The 22,146-nt window shown below is 41.7% G+C and overlaps 1 pseudogene; it reads left to right on the forward strand.

The window, feature by feature from the left end:
• The window catches only part of LOC102977095 (vacuolar protein sorting-associated protein 72 homolog), a 44,681-nt pseudogene extending 25,162 nt beyond the window's left edge, over window positions 1-19,519 (forward strand).
• The last annotated feature ends 2,627 nt before the right edge of the window (window positions 19,520-22,146 follow it).

Consider the following 22,146-nt stretch of genomic DNA (forward strand, 5'->3'; position numbering starts at 1 on the left):
TTGACGGTAATGGACATGATATGCAGGCAGACTTCAGACAAGAGGTCCTAGGATTTACCCAACAGAATACCAGCATTTACAAGTGAAGTACAGGAGGAACGGGCGGACTGGTAGAAGACCTGGCTGGGAGTTCATGGAAGCTAAGAGAAGAAGGAGTCACCTGGCGCAAGGTTGATGGAAACTGAAAGCATCCTTGGATTCAGCTAAAGAAAGTTCCTTCATAACCTGAGTACAGTTTCTGAGGAAAAATGGCTTGTGGAGTGAATGGGAGATGAGGAAACGGAAATCATGAAGTTGGACATATTTGAAGGGGCAGGAGCAAACAGCAATTTCAGGGTGACATGGATCCTAAGGAGGTTGGTTATTTATAGACGAGAAAGGTCAGCGAGTTCTGAAAATAGCAGGTAGAAAATCAGAGGAGAGGAAGAGGTTGAAGAAATGTGGAGAAGGTTGTTGTGTGTGTTGTGTTGATAGTGGGGGATTTTGAGGTAGCAGGAGAAGTGGAAACCACTGCAGAGATGGAGAGTCTGGCTTTAGACAGACTTAGAAAGTACAGGAAGTTCCTCTGTTGTAACAGGAGGTCAGGGGGATGCGGTGGGTACAGATGCTGGTGGGTTTGTCAGTTTGGTGGTGGGAAGTTTGCGAGGTTTCTGTTTGGTGGCTTCTATTTTCTCCGTGAGGGAGTAGGCAAGGCCATCTGTCTAGTGTGATGGAGGAGGTGTGAAGGTTAGAGATCTGAAGAGAATGAAGATTGTTTGAAATAGTCATCGAGAACAGAAAGGGAAGATGGTCAGAGAAATGTAGCACTGTTACTGTGAGAATCCAGATGAGAGGGGTGATGGTGGATTGAGCGTGGCAGGTGTGGTAGTGAGCCCCTGCTCTCACAAGGCTGATAGACACACACACACACACAGACACACACACACACACGCGGTTATTTGCAACACAGTGTAGGAGGTGAAGCTCAGGGCGCTATGGGAGATCGTAAGCAGGAGGCGTCTAACTAGGGACCTAAGACAAGTAAGCATCAGCCAGGTGAAGAGATGGAGGGTGAGCGTATCAGCGGAGAGGGCAGATGTGAACAGGCCAAGAGGTGTGGGGAGCCACGGCTCCCTTGGGGAGCTGAAGGAAGTCCCCAGGTAGAGAAGAGTGTGTGAGCATGGAAGTGAGTGGTTACAAGAGGAATTAGACAGGAGGGGGATGGCGGCTCAGCATCTTCTAAGTTGGTGGTTTGAAGGTGTGGTCCCTGGACCAGTGGGGACCAGCAACATCAGTATCACCTGGACCTTGTCAGAGAGGCAAAATCTCGGGTCCCGTCCCAGACCCAGCCTATCAGAAATTCTGAGAGTGGGGCCCTAGTGATTTATGTTTTACCACATCCTCCAAGTCATGTTGATACACACTAAAGCTTGAGAACTTGTTTTAAGCAATGTGGAGATTGATTAAAGTGCCTTTTTAGCAGGAGAATGACATGGTCAGAGGCAGGTTTTTGAAGATCTCTGGCCACAGTGTGGAAAATGGAGGGTCCTAAGTGTGAATCCCAGCCAGGAATCTCAACAGGACTAATTCTTCAGCTGGGTTACTGACCCTGGGTCAGGATGTTCCAGCCAAGGTCTCCATGGTGACCAGAACCACCTGCCCCCTTGAAAGCTCCCTGATGAGCTTAACTCTCCAGCAGCTCTCTGCTGCCCCCCTCTGTCCACGGGCCACACTCATGGTTCCCAGACATGTTTCCCAGACCTCGATCAGTCCAGTTTTAGCATCCCCCTGACTCTTTCTGCACCCTCAGCTTTGTCAGATGGATGGTCTCAGCTAATGTCAACATTAGACACTGTCATTTGACAGTCTCTGAATGGATGGCTCTGGAGAGCCCAGGAAAGAGTACTAATCAAGCAGTTACCTGAGATAACTTTGGGATAAGGTTTGCTAATTTGAGATGAAGCTGTACCTTATATCCCTTTCCATTTCTGGGAAACACATTTGTGTGTTTGTTTTTTAAAATATATTATGCTGATATCTCTCCAGAAAAGCTCTTTCAGAAGATAGGATCTGAAGACAACTTATTTCTGGGGAAAAAAAAACTTATTTGTTTCTTTCCAAGACAAATAAGAATATGACATTAGAGGACCTGGTGTGGGATAGGATGATTCCATCAACTTCCACCATCCATCCCTCCTTACAATTAAATTCTCTTGGTGGGTTGTCTAGTCTGCACGTCATTTCATCTGGACTTTGTAGAGAAAGATGTTTTTCCTACAGGCAGAGATTGGATTGGCACAGCTGCTAAAAGATGATAAAATCATTTCAGGGAGAATGGTATAGGCTGCCTTCCATCCAACAATAACCACGCAAAATAAATATGATTTCTCCTAAACATGCATGAGGCCATATCTCCCAGTTATGATGTCCAGAAGAGGGAGTTGCATGGGGTTTGGAATCAGTCAGATTGGTGTTGGAATCTTGGTCTCACCAGTCACCAAAAGTAATTTACCTTTGGCAAATTACTTAACTTCTCTGGGTCTCCATTTTCTCTATTGTAAAATGGGCTGTTGTGAGGATTAGATAGAACAACATAATCTAGGGTATTTACTAGGTGACACTAATTATTAGTTTTTGTTTTCTGTTAGATTGTTACACTACATTATAGGTGAAGCTAAGAAATAGTGTCTGAGAACTCCAAGAATTTCATGCTTATGAATGTAAATTGCTGTACAGTCTCTGGGCTAATGATGAATCCCTGAAAACAGGATAATAAGCAATAGAATCCTATGAAGGTTGATAGGACAGCTCTAGAACATATCGTGACTATGGTCAAGGTTGATGGTCGATTCTACTCTCTCCAAACTTGTTTCACACCCTCAATTAATATGCAGCTATTGATAGCTTATTATTTTTCTACTGAACTGCAAACTAATGGAAGTCTGTGATAAGTGTCACACCAGAGGTTCAGTGAGTAAGGGGTAATTCAAGAATCAGGAGGAGGAAGAGGCCATTTGGCTCCAGAATGAACCAAACTACGCTAACACATAGATTACTTGACCAGCTATGTCCAGACACTCTGTCATAAGTTTTAAAGCTTCAGAAAGGAGACAGACTTGAGCTGAGTCATGAAACTTGGGGAAGAATTCAGATAGCTGGAGAGAAGAGGGAGGATATTTAAGGGAAGGGAACAGCACGCAAAGCCATGGAAAGAGAGATTGGCCGGCTGTGATCTCGGGACAATGAGTATACCTGTATGGTTGGAGGGGAGTGGGAAGAAAAGTGTTACTGGAACAGTAATTGAGTTAGACTGAGAAAAGTCTTTACTGATAGAAGAGGAATTTGGGAGCCAGTGACCATTTTCAAATAGAAAAATTATATGATACAATGTGATGTCTTGAAAATTGCAATCAGTTTTCTGAGTACCAGTTGGGAGAGTAGAAAGAAGGTATGTGGGCTCATTAGGAGGCTTGGCCAGAATCTACATAGTTGCAAAGGCTGTGTACAAATTAACATGGTGATGGGAGAATGGAGAGACAGTGGGGCAGAGAGAATCTCCCAGGCCTTGTGAGGGCCTGGGGAAGGGATGGGGTGAGGAAATGACAGAGAAGACGCAGTGGGTTGCTTCAAAGATGGCCTCCCATGAGCTCCACGTCCTGGAGTTCCTGTCTTTGTGTAATCTCATCCCCTTGAGTGTGGGCTTCTAACCCATAGAAAATGGCAAATGTGATGGGATGTTACTTCTGAGATTAGGTTACAAAAAGACCCTGGCTTCTGCCTTGCTTGCCCTCTTTTGCTCACTCTGATGGAAGACAACTTCCACGTTGTGAGCTAGCCCATAGACTAATGTGGTAAAGACCTAAGGGTGGTCCCCAGCCAACAGCCAGCAAGGAACTGAGGCCCTCAGTCCAACAGCCTTTGAATAACTGAATTCTGTCAACGATCTTGTGAGTGGATGTGGAAGTGAATCCTTCCCTACTCAAGGAAGTGGAGCCTGGAGATGACCACGGTCCTGCCTGACACCCTGTGATTATAGCTTTGTGCTGCATAACAAATTACTCCCCAATAAAATAACATACATGCATTATTTCACAGTTTGTGTGGGTGAGGCATCTGGGTCCTGTCTGGCTTGGGGTCTCTCACAAGGTAGCATTAATATCAAGGCTTGACTGGGAAGGATCCACTTCCTCTCTCAGTCACATGGTTGTTGGCAGAATTCAGTTCCTCATGGGTTGTTGGACTGAGGCCTCAGTTCCTCACAAGCCGTTGGCTGGAGGCCTCGGATCTTTGCCATATGGGTCTCCCCATAGAGCATCTACAATATGGTGGATTGCTCTACCGGAGTGAGCAAGTGAGAGAACACTGGAAAGATGGAAGTCGGCCTTTTGTGACCTTATCAGGGAAGCGACAGGCCATCACTTTTGCTATAGACTGCTCTTTAGAATGTGTTAGAATCCTTTAGCCATGGGTCTGGCCGATTTTCAAGGGGAGGAGCTCACACAAGTGTATTAATAACAGGAGGTGAGGATCACTGGGGACCGTGTCAGAAGCTGCCTATCACAGAGACAGTGATTTATCGCAGTTTTTGTGGTCTTTCCAAAGAGCTTTAGGCTCCTGGAGGGGGCTTGTGCTTTGTACATAAGTGCTTAATAAATATTTACTGAATAAATGAGATGACGCTTGCAAAAATTCCCAGAGGTCTCTGAACAGTAATTTTCAACTTTGATGTTAAGGCACTGATGGTCTCTTCAATTGGTCAACAGTGTAATGGGGATATAGTGAATTTCTGGGACAAAATTCTCACCCTAAGTACAAAAACCTAATTCACTTCATTGGGTGTAAGAACTCAGGGCTGACCTGTACAGTTGTGCCATGTACAAAAATGCTTGGCTGAGGGGACGAGGGTGCCTAATCCAGTTCATAGTCCACTCACCGAGCTGTGCCCTGGCACGGAACTGCATCAGTGTAGACGGAAGCATGCCTTTTGGAAAAATGTCCACCCAGAAGGGGTACTTCTCTGTAAGCAGCACAAAGGCCACACCTGTGGCTCTCTAAGGGAGTGTCAGCCTTCATCCCCCTCCTCCTATTTGCTTTCACCTGTTCTCCTTGAGCTATACCCTCTGAAATGGGCTTGAGGGAGGAAAGGGACAACGTTCCATCCACACCTGATGTTGGAGAGGATTAAGTTCTGTTTGAGGAGGCCTTTGAGAGTCCGGGAGAGAAGGAGCTATACAAATGCAGGCAAATGCCATCATCCCTGTTAAATGGCCAAGAAAATTCCGTGATACCACCCTCTCCCCCTGAGTGCTGGGTCTGACCTGACAATAGCAAACAAACAGCAAGCTGTGATCTGTTTATAATTCCAAATGAAAATCCACCCCAAATAGAGGTGAGAAGGAGAAAAAGAAGCTCGGCAACAATGTGTGCTTTGGCTGAGGACCCCAGGAAGCCTTGCTTCTGTGAACCTCAGCCCATCTCCCTCCCCTTCTCATGGTGACACCCGGAAAGCTCAGCTCACACCCCTGGAATGGTTGTGTATTGAGGATAAGGATGTTGACAATAGGGTTTAAGCTGCATAAATAACTGCAAATTGCTGTTCGGCCCCAGCAACTGCCAGCAAAACAAACAAACAAACAATACAAAAACAAACAAACAAAAAAAAACGAGGAAGGAGATGATATTTGGAGCGTAAATTGTAGGGAGGGGGAGCCAGCAAGTAAGTAAGTCACGTGGAATGTGGCAACCAGCTCTGGGTGTAAAAGACACTTTGACAAGGTGATCACAGGCCACCCACAGTTGTTAGGGAGCTATAAGAAGTTATTTTGACAGGACATGTGACACCCTTCAAATAGAGGAATCAAAGCCCCAAATGATCAGGGATATGTTACAGGGAAGTTCTAGTTTAAAGAACAAGCTACTCTAATAACTGAGGGATAGCACTAATGGGGGCTTAAAATATTCATTTTGTAACTTCCAAGTACTTCTGTTGGTGGTGGTGTGCGGGGCAAGAAAGAAGGAATGACAGAAATGTGGTTTATAGGAACAAGGGAAAATGCCACGATGGCTGTCATTTTGTGCCCCTCAGTTCTCTGGCTTTCTCCCCGCACCATTTTCAATGGCTTCGCCAACACTCTTCCTCAAAGAACCCTGCCAGTGTGCTCCCCAGGATGCAGCCGAGGCGAGAAAGACTAGACCAGCAACACGTGTGCTTCCTTGGGTCAGGGTCAGGTGTTTGCATACAATCCATCACTTACCCCAGGTTCTTTGGTTTCTATCCTCTCCAACATACACCTCACCTCTTGGTTCCACTTTCCCATGCATACTGCTGAGCCCTTTGCTTGAAACCAGTCTTCTTCTTTCTCAGTCTTCTTTTGAATCACACCAACCCCAGAAAGGCTTTTTTGTTAAATGTAGCAGAAGAGTTTTAAGTGAGAAAAAAAAATAAAGAATTCACTGGATAGAATGCTTGTTGAATAAAGGAATGAGAACACAGATGGAGGTTAGCGAATTCCAGACCCTGGTGCATCTCTATTGATCTGTGTGCCCGGCACTCTCCCCACTCCCTGCCAAAACCTTTTTTGGAGAACCATTTCCCCCTTCTCTTTCAAACATGTGCAGAAGATGTAGTTTTCTTTCACGGTCACACTTGCTGGTCACAGATTATTGGTGTGGGAGTGGCCATCTAAATAAAACTGGGTGTATCAGCTAGCTTATGCTGCCTAAAAAATTACATCAAAATATGATGTCTTAAAGTAAATATTTATTTTTCTTCAAGAGTCTGAGTGTTGGCTGGACTTCTCTGCTTCATGCTTCAGGTCTGCAGATTCCTGGGATGGCTCTGTTCAATGCTTTTTCATTCTGGGACCCAGGCTGATGGAGCAGGACCTATCTGGGGAAAGTGTTTCTCACAGCAATGGCAGAAGTGTAGGACGGCAAGTAGAAACATATGATGATTCCCCCTTTGTGTGCTCCTGCTGCTCTCTGATCTTGCTTGGGCAAGTTTATTTCCAATTTTTTCTACAATATTTTTCCTCTGTGAGGTTGGATGGAAGAATTAGAGAGTAAGGTAGGAGGTCCTACTCAGACATTATCAAAGAGATGCTCAGAGGTATTTAGAAAAAAAGAGAAAAATTCACTTGCAAAGAGTGCAAAGGAGCCAGACTTCAGAAAGACTCACTGGTCTATCAAAAACATAACTAGTATTTAAGGAAAAACTGCAAAATTAATCTATTCATGGTGAAAACAGCAACTTGCTCACATGATTATCATATCCACCAGGGTCATGATACATCTTCAGACACCAGCTTAGCCAAAGTTGGGGATAAAATTGTTTTTGTTGCAGAGTTTACAGGAAATACTCAAGGATTTTTTATTTGGGGGACTAGAAGCATACGAGATGATCTTGATGGTTTTAAAATAGGTCTACAAATTCTTTGGAACTATCCCTTCAAAAGGTAGAGCCTAATTCTTCTCTACTTGATTGTGAGCCAGACAATGAATTGCTTCTAAAGAACAGGATGTGGGAGAAGAGATGGTGTGTAGCTTTCGAAACTAAGTCATTAAAGGCATTGCAACGTTCACCTTGCTTGTTCTTGGATCACTTTCTCTGGGGGAAGCCAGCTGTCGTGTCATGGGGACACTCAAGGAAACCCCTATGGGAGGGTCCATGTGGTGAGAAACTGAGACCTCCTACCAGCACTAACTTGTCGGGCATGAGTGAGCCACCTTGAAGGCAGATCCTCCTGCCTCAGTTAAGCCTTTGGATGACTGCAGCCCTAGACGACATTAATTGCAACCTCATGAGAGACCCTGATGCTGAACCACTCATCTAAGCCCCTCCTGGATCTCTGACCCAAGAAACTATGTGAGATGATAAGTGTTTATTGTTTTAAGCTGCTAAGTTTGGGGGTAATTTGTTATGCAGCAATAGAAAACTAATACAATGAGCCTATTGGTTTTGGTTTATCACAGCATGTAGAGTGTTACGGTGGTCGTTATTTTTGATTGTGTTATGTAAAATGCTCAGATATTGGAAGCAAGACAGAGTGTCTGGCCTAATATTAGTAGTCCAAGTCTCTTTCTAAGGTTCTGCATTGGAATATAATGCACCAGTGCCTTCTGTAAGAGTTTAACTTACATTCCTATAAGCAATATATGAGACTGAATGCATAAATGAAAACAATGTGCTATCTGTGTACTAGGAATTCATTTACCCTCAATGACCCTTATAGGCAGCAAAAAACTGGCCTGGCAATATAAGGCATTGTGGTAAAGTAGGATGAAGATTGATGCTTACTGGCTCTGTTGGGATCAATTTAATCACCAGACATCATAGGCTGAGTGTCCAAGACTGTGAGCATTCCAAAGATCTATACAAATGTTTGAGAAGTGGAGTAAATAATTTATTTACCCAGCTGTTTATTGATGGATATTTATTTCGTTTCCAGCCTCTTGTTGTTAGAAATAAGGCTGAAGTGAGTTACTTTGTACATATGTCATTTTGTCTGGGTACTAGTATATCTGTAGGATAAATGCCTAAATGAGAAAACGCTGGGTCAGTAGTTTCATGAATTTGTGATTTTGATAACTATTACTGAATTGCCTGTTTTCCTTCAGCCTTACCAATAGAGAGTGTTATCATACTTTTGAATGTTTGCTAGTCAGATAAATGGGCCCTTTGTGTTTGAGGAATTCATAGTCTTGTCTGGGAGAACACTATCACTTACTTAATTTATGCTTTATTGTTACAAAAGGAGTCTGAGGACAACTTTAAAAAGATAAAAATATTTATTTCTGCATGCATGTGTGTGTGTGTTTCAAAATGATTCTGAGGACACCTATAAAGATATTTATAACAATACAGGAAAAAAACATACAGAGATTGGAAAATTAAGTAAAGAGTAAAAGTGGGAATGGAATTCTGATAAAGATTTGGTTATGACACAAATGCTTATGTCATTACTATGTAGTTGCTGAGAGAGTATTATAAATTTGACTCTGAGTTCCCTGGCAGCCAATATAAAAATGGAAACATGGTTAGTTATAAGAGTCACAGTGAATATAATATTAATAATATATCTATAATCGTTAAGCCATTGTATTTTTGTGACACTTTATTTACCCCAATTAATTTTAGGTAGGTATATTATTGTCCTCATTTTACAGATGAGAACCTGAGGCACAGATAGTTAAGTAACTTGCCCATGATTGTGTAGCTAATTAATAAGAGGTACCTTGTTTTGCATTTAGACAGCATGGTTCCAGAGACCACATTTCAAATTATTATGTTATCTCAACCAAACATGAGCCATTTAGGCAGTGGCTGTGATGAAAACATCTTAATTTTCAGACATTTGTTATATGTTTCCATTCTGTGAACTACTCATATGTAGGATATGATTTGATATGATATGATATGACTGCTGAGTGCTGGAGCTGCATTTACCACATGATGTTATCCCTCCATTCTGGGAAGGGGTTTAGATTAACCCTTAGATCTTGCCTCTTTCTTGTCTTTTTGTCTAACTTTTATGGCTCTTTAAGGCCTTTGAAAGCCTAAGACAATTGTCATTCTCCTTCTCTGCCCTGCTCTGCCCCCATTTAACCGGAAGGAGATTCCCAGAACAAACTGTGTTCAATTTATATGTATCTTTTAGGTCTCATTTAGGAATACTGGAGTTCAAAGCACTGGTCTAAGGCCAGTCTTCCAATCTGCCAGTTAAAGGAAGTTTCTAAACACGTTTGTGGTTGGCCACTCATTGTACTGCCCCAGGAAAGACATCAGAAGGGTTTTTATGTCTATTAAGGTTGTCAAAAATTGGTATAAGAATACAGATTTTCCTGTCTTGTTAAATCTGTCCAAACTCAGTCAACAAAGACCTAGACAATATAACGAATGACACTTTATACAACAGAAGAATTGGCAAACAGGTAGGCACAGTGAAGCCATGATCATTACCTCTTTGAAAATTCTACCATGACCACAATGTGCCTTTTTATTAGCTTTATACACACTGTGTGACTTTCAGAATATTCCATGATCAATATTCTCTCCTTCAGCTCCCCGAGAAAATAGAGATATTCAAATCATGTCTCCATGAATATCTACGGAGAATAATCACAATGTCTAAAATGCTTCCTGGGGAAATAAGCATCCTCACAATTTCTGTAGGAACAGAAATACTATGATGTCTCTGTCTGGTAATAGTTCATATGACAAAAATGGTCACTAAGATGTCGACAAGTCAGCTCTTGATATCCAAACTGTTAGGGATTGCCTATTCAGATCTGTCTTCCAGAAGAAATAATAACTATAGCACTTTTCTTTCAATGATACTTCACAGTTTTCAAAATACTTTCATTGGTGGTGGTGTAGAAGGCATGGGAAATGTCTTGTAGGAACTGGGTATTTTTATCCTGAGTGTCAGATTATGGGTTCCTCCTCCACACAGTAAAAATTTGCTGTTCTGTGTTAGTCATTAAGGTATTATCTCTAAGCTCCAAACCTGTCCTTTGCTTTGTGATCCTGAAGCTGGGGCTCTGCAAAACACATGCGGCTTTGTAAACTGACTGCATGTAGGCTCTGTCAATAGGGGGCACTAGAGGAAGACTGCAAGGTCCTTCCTGTTCCTGTGACTGTAACCCCAGCCATGCTTGTTCACCCAGGTAGGGGCAATTCCTTCCTAGAGCAGCATCCGAATCTAGTTTACCGTTTCTCTAGCACTTGTAAAACCTTCACTGTGCTGTTTTCAGAGTTGCCAGAGCCACTTGGCTGGAGTGCCCTCCTCAGAAGTCTGGGTCCCAGCCACCAGGACCTTCCTCTGAACTCAGGGACACCAGGAACGGGTGAGCAGTGCCCCCTCCTCCGAGGCCTGAGCTTCAATTCCATGGAGCCCCTTTTCAAAGTCAGTTTTAATAATTTGAGTTTTAATAATTTCAGTCTCTTCTCTTTATTCCCTCAGTTCTAGGGGCAGTAGCTGTTTCCCGAAGTTGTTACCTCCAAGATACCTTAGAGTTCTTTCTAACTTTTAGTCAGTTAACAAATATATTAACATTTCTGTTTGAATAACTTGTGTCGTTTTTGCTTTCGGAGTAGATTCTGACTGATACATGTTCCGCATTCAGGCCTCAGAGAAGTGTCTTGCTAACACTGATGTGACCTCAAATTCATGATGTAAAGATCAAGTGGGGGTGCAGAAAAATAATTCTTTTGACTTTGTAAGATCCATTCACATGCTAGCAAGGAAAAGTTTGGATTGATGATAGAATGGATAAGACTGGCAAAATCCTTTGAAAGTCTGTAGGACTGCAATTGTTCAGGATTGGGCATATTGGGAAGAGGGTGAAAAAACTCAAGACAGGGTAACCTGTGTTGTTGCTTCTTTAGGAGTTTGCTCCCAGCTCTACGGTCACTGCTTTGAGACTGACTGATTATTTTGTAAGTTCATGCTATAGCAAACTCTAAACTGTTGCATGCTGTAGTAAGGGCCAATCATTTTCAATAATTGGAGAATTTTAGGCATCACCAAAAAAAGTTTATTGGGAGGAAGGGGAATTTTCCTGCACCCCTGAAAATTGTCTAAAGCATGGTAATCTACCATACCTATGTGCAAAATTGGCCCTGGTTTTCATGTTATTAGAGTTCGTGAGGTTTTCATAGATTCTTGTTTGTGTTCATTTCTTTTCATTAATATTTATAGTCTAAAGAAAAATCTCTAAATCACTCAGTAAATATGTGAATATTTTAATTAATTAATTAATTGATTGATTAATTAATTAATTAATTAATTAGGGTCGTGCCGAGCAGCTTGCGGGATCTTGGTTCCCCGACCAGGGATTGAACCCGGGCCCTGGCAGTGAAAGCCCTGAGTCCTAACCACTGGACCACCAGGGAATTCCCATGAGTAATTTTTTAAAACAATTATCAGTATAGAAGCATTTAGAATAAAAAAGTACAATGGTCTTTTAATTGTCTCCCAACACCTATTATGTACAATATCTCCTTGAATCCTCTAACAACCATGAGAGACAAATACCATTAGCCCCATTTTACAGATATGTAAATTGGCACTCAAAGATTTGTCCAAAGCAACCCACATATAGATGGACAGTTCACACCTATTCTCCTGGCACTATTCCAGTTTATGACTGTTTTCCAGAGACATTATTTAAACACTCCCTTTTACTCACAAATATACTGATTTGGATAATAAATTATATGGTCACCTGATCCAACTAGTAAGTGAAAGAGCTGGGATTTGAGCTCAACCAAGTCCTATGTGTTTTCCACTGCTGTACACTGCCTTAGAGCCTCCTAAACCAGTTAGAACTTGTTGAATTTCATGGTACAAGAAGTCTGCACCACTGGAATTGGAGCAGATATTCCAGGTATCTGCCTAAACTTCTTAGGAGGCTACAGAGAAATCAGATCTTTCTAGGCTATTATTTATGAAAACTATGCAAATAACCTTAGAAGATACATCAATTAGCAGAAAACAAAACTCAGACTGGCTTAAGTAGAAAAGGAGACTTATTGGCTCATGTAATTGGAAGTTCAGGAGTTGGGCGAGTTTCACTATTGGTTGATCCAGTTCAGTGATATTATCAAAGACCTAGTTTTAGTGTGTTTTCTTCCCTCTTTCACTCTCCTATCCAGTTCTAGCTTTATTCCATGACTGACTTTCTTTGTGGTTGTAAGGTGGCTGCCAGTGGTCACCAAGGTGACATGTTTCCACTTTCACATCCAGATAGAGGAGAAGGTACATTTACTCCTAACCAGTGAACAAAAACCTTGTTCTTTGCATTGTTTGGACTAAACTGAACCAATGATGGTGAATAGATGCTACGTACTGATTGGTTTACAGTTGGATTACTGATCATTCCTAAACCAATTGTCATGTCCAGGTTGATGTGGAGGTGGAGTGGGATTATTCTGATTTGGGCATTAATCAGGACTCACTCACTTCTGTGACTGGGGATGAAATTTATGGCTCCCAAAGCCCATGAATTGTATGAGGAGCCCATGAACCTGGAAAGGGGGAGTGGATCCTGGTTAAGTTATCAGTGAATGTCCACTGGCTACCCAGCACCCATGCATACCCTTCTTTCCATTCATCCTCTCAGAAACATCCATGTTTCCCCAGTAGAGACAACCCAAAGATTTGGTGCATTAGTGCATTAGCTCCAAGTTTTGATTTTTTGGGTGATGTGGGGTCCACTCCATCACATCTGGGTGAAACTTCTCATAGTCTATTGGTATAGGACTATTGGTAATAATATGTTATCCATATACAACACAACCCATAGAAACCCCATGATGAAGAAAGAACAGGATAACTGGAAAAGGGAAGAATGAGAAACAACACATAATAGCCATTAGTCCACAATGATATCATTCCTGCCGGACAGAAATGGTGAGAACTGCATTCCAATAGTGAATTCTATGGAGGGCCATGTTGGCTGCCCAAGGTCTTCTCTTTGGGAGGCTATGCTTTGTCCATTATTTTCCTTGCCTTTATCCAATAAGCAACATGGTATTGGGGTTAAGAGTAAAGGCTTTGGAGTCAGAATGCCTGGGTTCTAATAACTGGCTTTTCTACTTTCTAATTGTCTGAACTTGGGCAAATTTCTTAAACTCTTTGCGCTTCAAAGAGTAAATCCTCAGATGTAAAATGGGGTTAATAATAGTCCTCATCTTTTAGGATTAGTAAGCATGTAAAGAGGGAATGAATGCATGCAAAATGCTTAGAACATTGCTTCACATACATCAAGTGCTCAAGACATGTTATGATGATTTCAGGTGGGCCTTGGGGAGGATGATCTTTCTGAGGGTTTCCTTGACAATAGAGCTTCCTTCATTGTTCAGTGGACTTCTGGCCTAATTGCTTCTGGTAAGTTCCACAGTCAGATGTCTGCTAGTCAGAGATCAGATTCATAGTCCTTGAGCTTGGCAAGTATATTTTTTGAGCCTAGGTATTAGCTTACGTGGAGCATAATTTTCTATCCTATTTGTGCAGAAACAAAAGTATCTCAGATCATTTCACTAATGTGTATGATTACCTAGATCTTGTTTCTTTTCTTTCTCTTGAACCAAACCTTCCACTAAGAGTACCCATTGTGAGCTATGTCCATGGTGGATATTTGCCCAACATTATGTCAACCATCAGGCAAAGCTGGAAGGGTAAACCCCCAGTCTCCAGTGCTCAGCCACTCTGCTCTACTGAGGTTGGTGTTGTCTTGGCTGACTGTACATTTGTGGGCCTTATATCATCTTTATCTTTTCTTAGCCAGGTTGACAGAGGCAGTTCATAGACAGATGAATGCCTCATGACAACATGTCAACCACCCACAAAATAGGCATCTGTTCTGTTCATGGCGTTATACCAGCCATCATCCCCTTCCATTGCCATGACTCCAACTCCAGCTCAAGTTTGAGCTGCTCTATAACACTTTTCTTTTATAAAGATCTATGGGGAGAAAATGTGAAGACAGACCTAGACATTTATAGAAAGGCTTTATTTTGTACCTATTTTCATGTATCACCCAGACAAAACATGAATTCTACTTTCCCCCATTTTCATATAAAACTACATACACCACACTGTACATGTAAAACAAATTTGGAAAGGAGCCTCAAGCTGGCCTCTGAAATTGTGTAAGCAATTATCACATTTTTGTGCGCAAATGCAGTAATTATATGTGCAATTTGGCAGCTGGGTTTGAAAATTTGGCCTTAAGTGGAACATAGACAGGAAAAATAAATGTTGGAAAATGCCAATATTTTATAAAGATTTTGAATCAAATAATGGTGAAATTATTGCAAGCCATCTTAATTTTTAATTATAATGATCATTACACAATATACAATAATTTTTTTGAGGAAGAAAAGAACTATAGATCAATTGCCCATCGTTTTTGTCAGAAAAAAATGCCTCAATTCTTAGGGAAGATAATTGTATTTTTCAGAGGTTATGGTACATATTTCAAAGGCTTTTTTTTCTTATGAAGAAAAGATAGTGATTGCCTACTAGTTCGAGTTCTATGACATATTTTACTATAAGAAGAAAAGGACTCTTTGTACTGATTACTTTAGAGGAAAAGTAGTATTAACTCTTTGCTTTATTTGAGCTAGTAATCTTAAATTAGGCAAAGCTTTCTTTTTAAGCATTTAAGTTTTGGAATATGAGATTATAGCCCAAATGAGTAATTTAGATATCTTTGATCTAGATTTAAGTTGAAATTTTATAGTAAAATCATAGTTTTTATATTGTCATCGAGATTGAATCTAGTGCACATGGCTTTTTCATGTGGTTATGAGTGCTGGTGACTTGGAAATGATGTAAGGAAGACCCTGGAGCAATGTTATCTTCTGTGGTTAGTAGGGTAATGGAGAGGTTAACTCTGAAGGCTCTGGAGCCGGCCAACCTGGATTCCTGTCCTGGCTCTACCACTCTGTTAGCCCTGTGACCTTGAGCCAGTTACTTAATCTTTAGCCTCTCTGCATCTTAGTCTCCTCACCTGGTAAAATGGGAGTTGTAACATGCCCACCAAATAGAGTCATTGCCAGGGCAGAAGGAGATAGTCATACATGGTAGAGTGTCTGACACTGGTAAGCCTCAAACATGATTACCATTTTTGGTTTTGATCATCATTTGTGGCTCAGTGTTGAACTCCAGTCATGACTAAGTGAGAAGAAAGGCTCTTCCTGTTCAGAAATGCAACGTGAGGGCAAGAGACAGTCAGTGTATACAGAAAAGTCCATGGGAAATCCAGGTTCTCCATGGTGAGGCAATGTCCCCAACAGCATGATGAAGGAAGACCACAGTGTGGGCAGAGCTCAGTTATGGGACTTTATTTCGACTCTGTAGCAAACTATTGAGAGTCTGCTAGGACTGTGTTAAACTAGGGGATAAAGGAAGATGAATAAAGTCTCTCTATCAAGGAGCCTGCAATCTACAGAGGGAATGAGATAAGTGCCTGCATGACTATAATGCATGATGCAACACAGTCAGTGCCAGGGCAAATAAACAAGATGCTCTGGGCATTAAAAAAAAAAAGGGAGAGAGAACATGTAGGCAAGTTTTTTTTCCCCTTCCTCTAAAATCATGAGAATCTTCCTAGAATAGGTAACTTCTGAGGCAGGTATTGAAGGTTGCGGAGATTTTGGTTAAGCAGACATAATAGGGCTGGAAATGAATCCAGTGAAGAAAAGAACATAAACGAGGCAGAGAGGAGGGAAGAAGGGGGCACCCAAGAACACCTGGGACAGCCAACATGGTGGGGGGTCATGGAAATAGACCCTTAAAGGAGGCCTGGCTGGATTTGGAGAGCCTTTGAATGATATGGTGAGAAGTTTGGCCTTAATTGAGTATCCAACATGCAGCTCTGAAAGAGCAAGGTCTTGAACAGATCTGATGTGCATCAGAGAATCACTTGAAGCTTTTGTTAAAACACATATTCCTGACCCCCTACCCAAAGATTCTGATTCAGTAGGTCTGGGATGGAGCCTCAGAATTTGCATTTCCAGTGATCTCACATGTCACACTGATGTGGTGGGTTCACAGAACACACTGAATAGCCCTGACATAGGGCACATGGCCTTCCAAAATGTTTTATTTGCAGGTCACTATTAGTAAAAGAAATCCAGTATACATCCTCACTATATGTATATTTATTTATTTCCAAATTATAGACAAACTACTGTGTCAGTACCTGTTATGCATATCATAAAGTCTATAACATTATAACCCAAAGAGGCTGAGCTCATGATGAAATAAGCAATTATTGTTTTATTTTTATTTTAATTATTAATGGTACAAAAGTCTTTTTGCTCTCACTGAAATTACTGTTAAATTTGAATATGCTTCACTGTTTTCTGAAACTTAAAATTTTTCTGATACAACTATTTAAATGTCTTTCTTAATTCACTTCTTTTCAGTACTTTTTTGTAGTGGTTTTTGCAATTGAGGACTATATCTCACAAAGGCACATAAATCCAAATGGAAAAATTTCCTTTATTGGCTGTTTTAAATAAATTCAATTCACCAATTATGGAAAGGCTTTTGTTAAAATGTGGCTAGTAGGTTTCCATCTTCTCTGATGTCAATCAGTTGTTCTTGCAAAGCAATAAATAGGTTTTACCATTTTTCATTGTTATCAAAATTCCACTGAAATTCTTTGTTTGGAAGAGCTAAAACTGGTTACAAAAATCTTATTTCCAAGGTTTTAGAATGTGCTGATATGAGATTTTAAAAAATAGATGATATATTTACTAATTTAGTTTTGTATCCAAATTACATAACAATGGACATCTTTCTATATATCCTTTTCCAATGTGCTCTGTCAGTAGCCTGAGTTTCTCTCTTTTCTTCTTTTTCAGAAGAAAAGGTAGTTCCTTCTTATTTACTATTGAAACATTACTTCCACCTTGAAGGGACAGATTGTGTTATTAATGTTATTGTTATTGTCATTTAAAAAATACTTGATAGGTAGCATGTTATTGATAGCCTGCTTGTCATCATAGAAAAGCTTAGCATGTCTGGAACACTTGTCTTTCTGTAAATATATGTTTTTAGCCCTTTTGAGTACTTTGCCATAAGCAAATCTCTGTGTGGTAGAAAATATGTTCATGGTTACTTGCCATTTCCATTTGTTCCTAAAGAGTCAAACATATTTTAAAGATTAAAAAAAGTAAACTTAAATTAACCACACTGATGGTGTTCTGTGCTTGCCTGTGTAGAGCAGAGCAGGGTGAATGAATGTCACATATGATCTGCCTCAGTAATCTTAGCCAAAATCCTTTAAAACAGTTGGTAAAAGGAGTGGTCCCATTACTTACACAGCTTTACCATGAAAGAAGTAATTTACTGTTGAGAATATATCTCATGCCTATATTTTACCTTTGACGGTTTGAAAAAAAAAGAAATTCTTCATGTATTTTATTATTGAAACACAACCAAGCAAAAACCATATGCTGAGACTTGGTAAAATAGAAATAAGGATACTTTCATTATATATCAAACTCATAACACTGTGTAATTTGTCCCAATTCTTGATTTAAAAATAATTTCCAGGCTGCCGGAGGCCTGCAGGTAGTGGCGTGGGCTCTGAGATCCGAGGACCATGCTGTGTGAGCAGTGGCTGGAAGAGGTGCAGGGTCCACGAGCGGTTGGAGTTTGGGGGGCCGAGCCCTCAGAAGACCTCAGGGCGCCAGCTCTCTGGGCTCCTGAGGGCAAGGGGGGAGGATGAGCTCTACCGGATAGCTTATGGGGTTTCACAGAGGACTCAGGAGGTGATGAGGACCCAGGGGACCAGTCAGACACAGAGGATGCAGTAGACTCTGACTTTGATGTGGAGAAGGGGACTGAACACTCCGGTGATGGAGAATAGCTGAGAAGGAAGCATGGAGCTGCCATCAAGGAGGATAAGAAGGGCTTCCCTGGTGGCACAGTGGTTAAGAATCCACCTGCCAATGAAGGGGACACGGGTTCAAACCCTGGTCCGGGAAGATCCCACATGTCGCGGAGCAACTAAGCCCATGCATCACAACTACTGAAGCCCGTGCGCCTAGAGCCCGTGCTCCGCAACAAGAGAAGCCACCGCAATGAGAAGCCTGTGCACTGCAATGAAGAGTAGCCCCCACTCACCACAACTGGAGAAAGCCCACGTGCAGCAACGAAGACCCAACACAGCCAAAAATAAATAAATTTATTATTTTTTTTTAAAAAAAAGGAGGGTAAGGAGCCTCTCAAGAGCTTGAGGCCTCAGGATGTCAGCAGCACCTTGCTTGGTGGCGCCCAGAAAAGCCGAGAAGAGAAGGCACTGCTCCCACCAGAGCTACAGGACAGTGGCTCTGGCTGTGGGAAGTTCCTGCGTCCATCTACAGCTGTGCACACACCACATTCCTTCAGGTACAGGAGGCCGGTCACGGGGCCGAGAGGGGCCCCACTGGGAGTGGAGGAGCTGCTCGGGGAGGCCAAAATCACAGAGGAGCTTGACTGACATTCACTGGAGACACATGAGTGGCACGAAGCTGATGGAAAGAAGCAGGTTCCCAGGAGGCGGAAGTGCCCGGGGTCCGTCGCCACCTCCCATTCAGTGACAGTGCCGCTTGGTGGGGAGCCAGGCCCTAAAGAAAAGGAAGTCGTCGTAGAAGGACTTGGTCCTACTCCCACAGCTTCTGCAGCTTCCCGATGCTGGCCCTGGACCCGTCATCCCTCCTGCCTGCGGTCCACATGCCTTCATCACTTTTAGGGATGAGGGGACAGTTGAGGAATGGTTTCTCCAAGGGCGGTCCCCAAAGGTCCCTGTTGGAGAGGTCAGCCCAGTGACCCATTGCCCGGCCCTAAACCAGGACCCTGTTACAGACATCCGCCACGTCACTGCTCCAGCTTCAAGATCATCCCTGAGGCCTACAAAAAGTACATCACTGTCCATGGGCTTCTGCCCACTGCCTCAGCCCTGGGAACCTGGTCCATCACTTCCTGAGCCCCTCTAAGGCTCTGGGCCCTGAGCCATGAGCCAGAAAACTGTCATCAAATGACGTGATGTCTTGTCCTCAGAAACCTCTTTCCTGCTCTGACTTGGGGCTCTTAATGTCTCCCGCCACCCCCTCACCTTCCGCTTCTCCTGTCATCGCTGATTTTTGTCCAGCCCTTTCCTGTATTTCTTTCCCCATCTTTTCCCTTAGTTCCTACTGGTTTTGTTTGTGTTTTTTAATCTAATAAAATAGAAAGATGAAAAAATAAAATTTCAGCAATGTTTTCCATGCATCTTATCAAAATGGGTTCAGATTCCACTGAAATTCTTTGTTTGGAAGAGTTTTAATCTGGTTAAAAAGTCCTGTATTTTCTGACAAAGGTGTCCATGTTGGTTTGTACCGTATCATTTTGTATGCATTATTTCAGCACTTACCAAAGCAAAAAAAAAAAAAGGATATCAGTAATTGCACATAGCCTTTTGTTTTTTACTGTTAAAAGGAAATTACATGTTTCCTGAAATTTTGTAGGACAGTGGATTGAGTAATGCCTAATTTAAACATCTTTCCAAAAATTGCAGCGGCTTGTCTCTTTGTTTCCGATGCTTATTTAAAAAAATGTCTTGTGAATTGTGACTGGTTTGAATTATCATTAGCTTTTACTTCAAAGCACAATTCTACATATGTATATCAAAGTCATTAACCAATATGTCAAGATACTATACACACACACACATATATATATATATACATATATATATGAGATTTAGCTCACTGTTAATGAAAATAAATGTAAATCTATGTTTTAAATGGTCTTCTGGATAGCTTTGAATTTTTTTAGCCACTTTCTTGTCACTGATTTTATATTATAATGTGTTAGATGAAAAATCTGTACTGGGGTAAATGTGTTAATGCTGCTATTTTCTTGTTCATTTGAGCTTGCAAAATTGGTATTCTTGTCCATAGATGGCTTCTTTGCAGGAGTTTTTAAGCCAGGTGTCCATTTCCCAGAGTTAGTTAAAACTCAGTTATATAGTTTGTAACCTCACTGTTACCTGGATATACCTAAACTGTAAAGCACTAAATATGCAAGAGCGGCAACAGGGTCCTGGTCACCTGCTCTGTGTTTAGGTGTCTCATGTATGTTATGTGCCCTTGACATTCTTACATATAGACCAGGGGAAGACAGCAGTATGAGTCTATGTATATGAAATGTAATAAAGCTTATGTAATGTTTTATTTTTTAAATCTATATATTATATATATATATATATACACATACATACACACACATAATAAATATATGTTTCTGCAAACCCCCAGAATCATCTTGTTCATTACCTGGATCTGCACACTCCCACTTTGGAGACCACTGTATGGGAGAATGAATCAGTTGGTGGAAGTACAGACAGGCTAGAGCAGAGGGAGATGGGAGGCTAGGATAAGACACAAATGCAGTTTTCCAGGAACACCTAAGAAATAAAAGCCATGTCTGATCTCAAGGAGCTTTCAATGACATAGAGATGGAACATAGTCTCATGACGCAATTCCAGGACAGTTACAAAGCAAAGAATCATTTCTTTGGACAGGACTGTAAATTCAAGAGTATGAGGAAGGAAGGAGCCTTGCTTTCCCCATGGAGTCCTTGCTTCCTGGTGCACAAACTTGTATCAGAGGGATTCATTGCCGTTGACTACGTCAGCTTCCTCCAGGCAAATAACTCTGAGGGGAACATACAGTAGTTAAGTCCCAAACATTTTAGTATGAATGAGTTTTAAAATATTTTCACACTTTTCGGGGTTGTTGTGAGGACTAAATGTCCACCACCATGCCTGGCACATGGTATGCACTCCGTAATGAGTAGTCATTATTAATACAGGGTCAGCATGAGGGGCTTGGATGTGGGGAGGGAATATCCCTGTGCATGTCTATGAGGGGGTGTGTGGTGGATAAAGACAGGCTGAATCTACTTTAGGATATTATGTAGTTGTGTGAGAATGGGTAAAATGCATAAAGTACACCTTAGGTATGTATGTGCCCCATCTAGGGGCATTGAAAAAAAAACTTATTAGTATGATTATGGAAATGGTTATGTCAGAAGTGAGCCTAAGTGGGGGAAGGGAGTTTTGGAAGTTAAGTTTTGAGTTGAGAGGTGGCCAGTGAGGTTTGGTGAAATTAGGAGAGGAAGAAGAATAGGAAAACTTCCAGATGGGAGTTTTAACATCAAAAGGCAGGTCACGTATAAAAACCTGAACTTCTCTAGTTTCTGTGTTTTTGGAGCGAAATTCCACACTTGCAAACAAACTTCTCATTTATTTATTTTCTAAACTTTTATTAAATGCCTATAGGTGCTAGGCACTCTTCTAGCTACTGGGAATCCTGCAACAAACAAAAGAAACCAAGTCAGTGATCTCATGTGGTTTCCATTTCACAGTGGGAGATAGACGTAAAGATAGCTGACTACAAGCAGGGAAGAGAAATATAGCAGGATCAGGGTTTGGAGTATAGCTGTGTGTGTGTGTGTGTGTGTGTGTGTGTGTGTGTGTGTGTGTGCGCGCGCGCACGTGTGTATGCATATCTTAGATTCCCTAGGACACAGAACCTGAGACAAAGCTTACTGTGGAGTGTAGCTGTGTGTGTGTGTGTGTGTGTGTGTGTGTGTGTGTGTGTGTGTGCGCGCGCGCACGTGTGTA

The sequence above is a fragment of the Physeter macrocephalus genome, chromosome 1 (assembly GCF_002837175.3).
Source record: "Physeter macrocephalus isolate SW-GA chromosome 1, ASM283717v5, whole genome shotgun sequence".
NCBI classification, from domain to species: Eukaryota; Metazoa; Chordata; class Mammalia; order Artiodactyla; family Physeteridae; genus Physeter; species Physeter macrocephalus.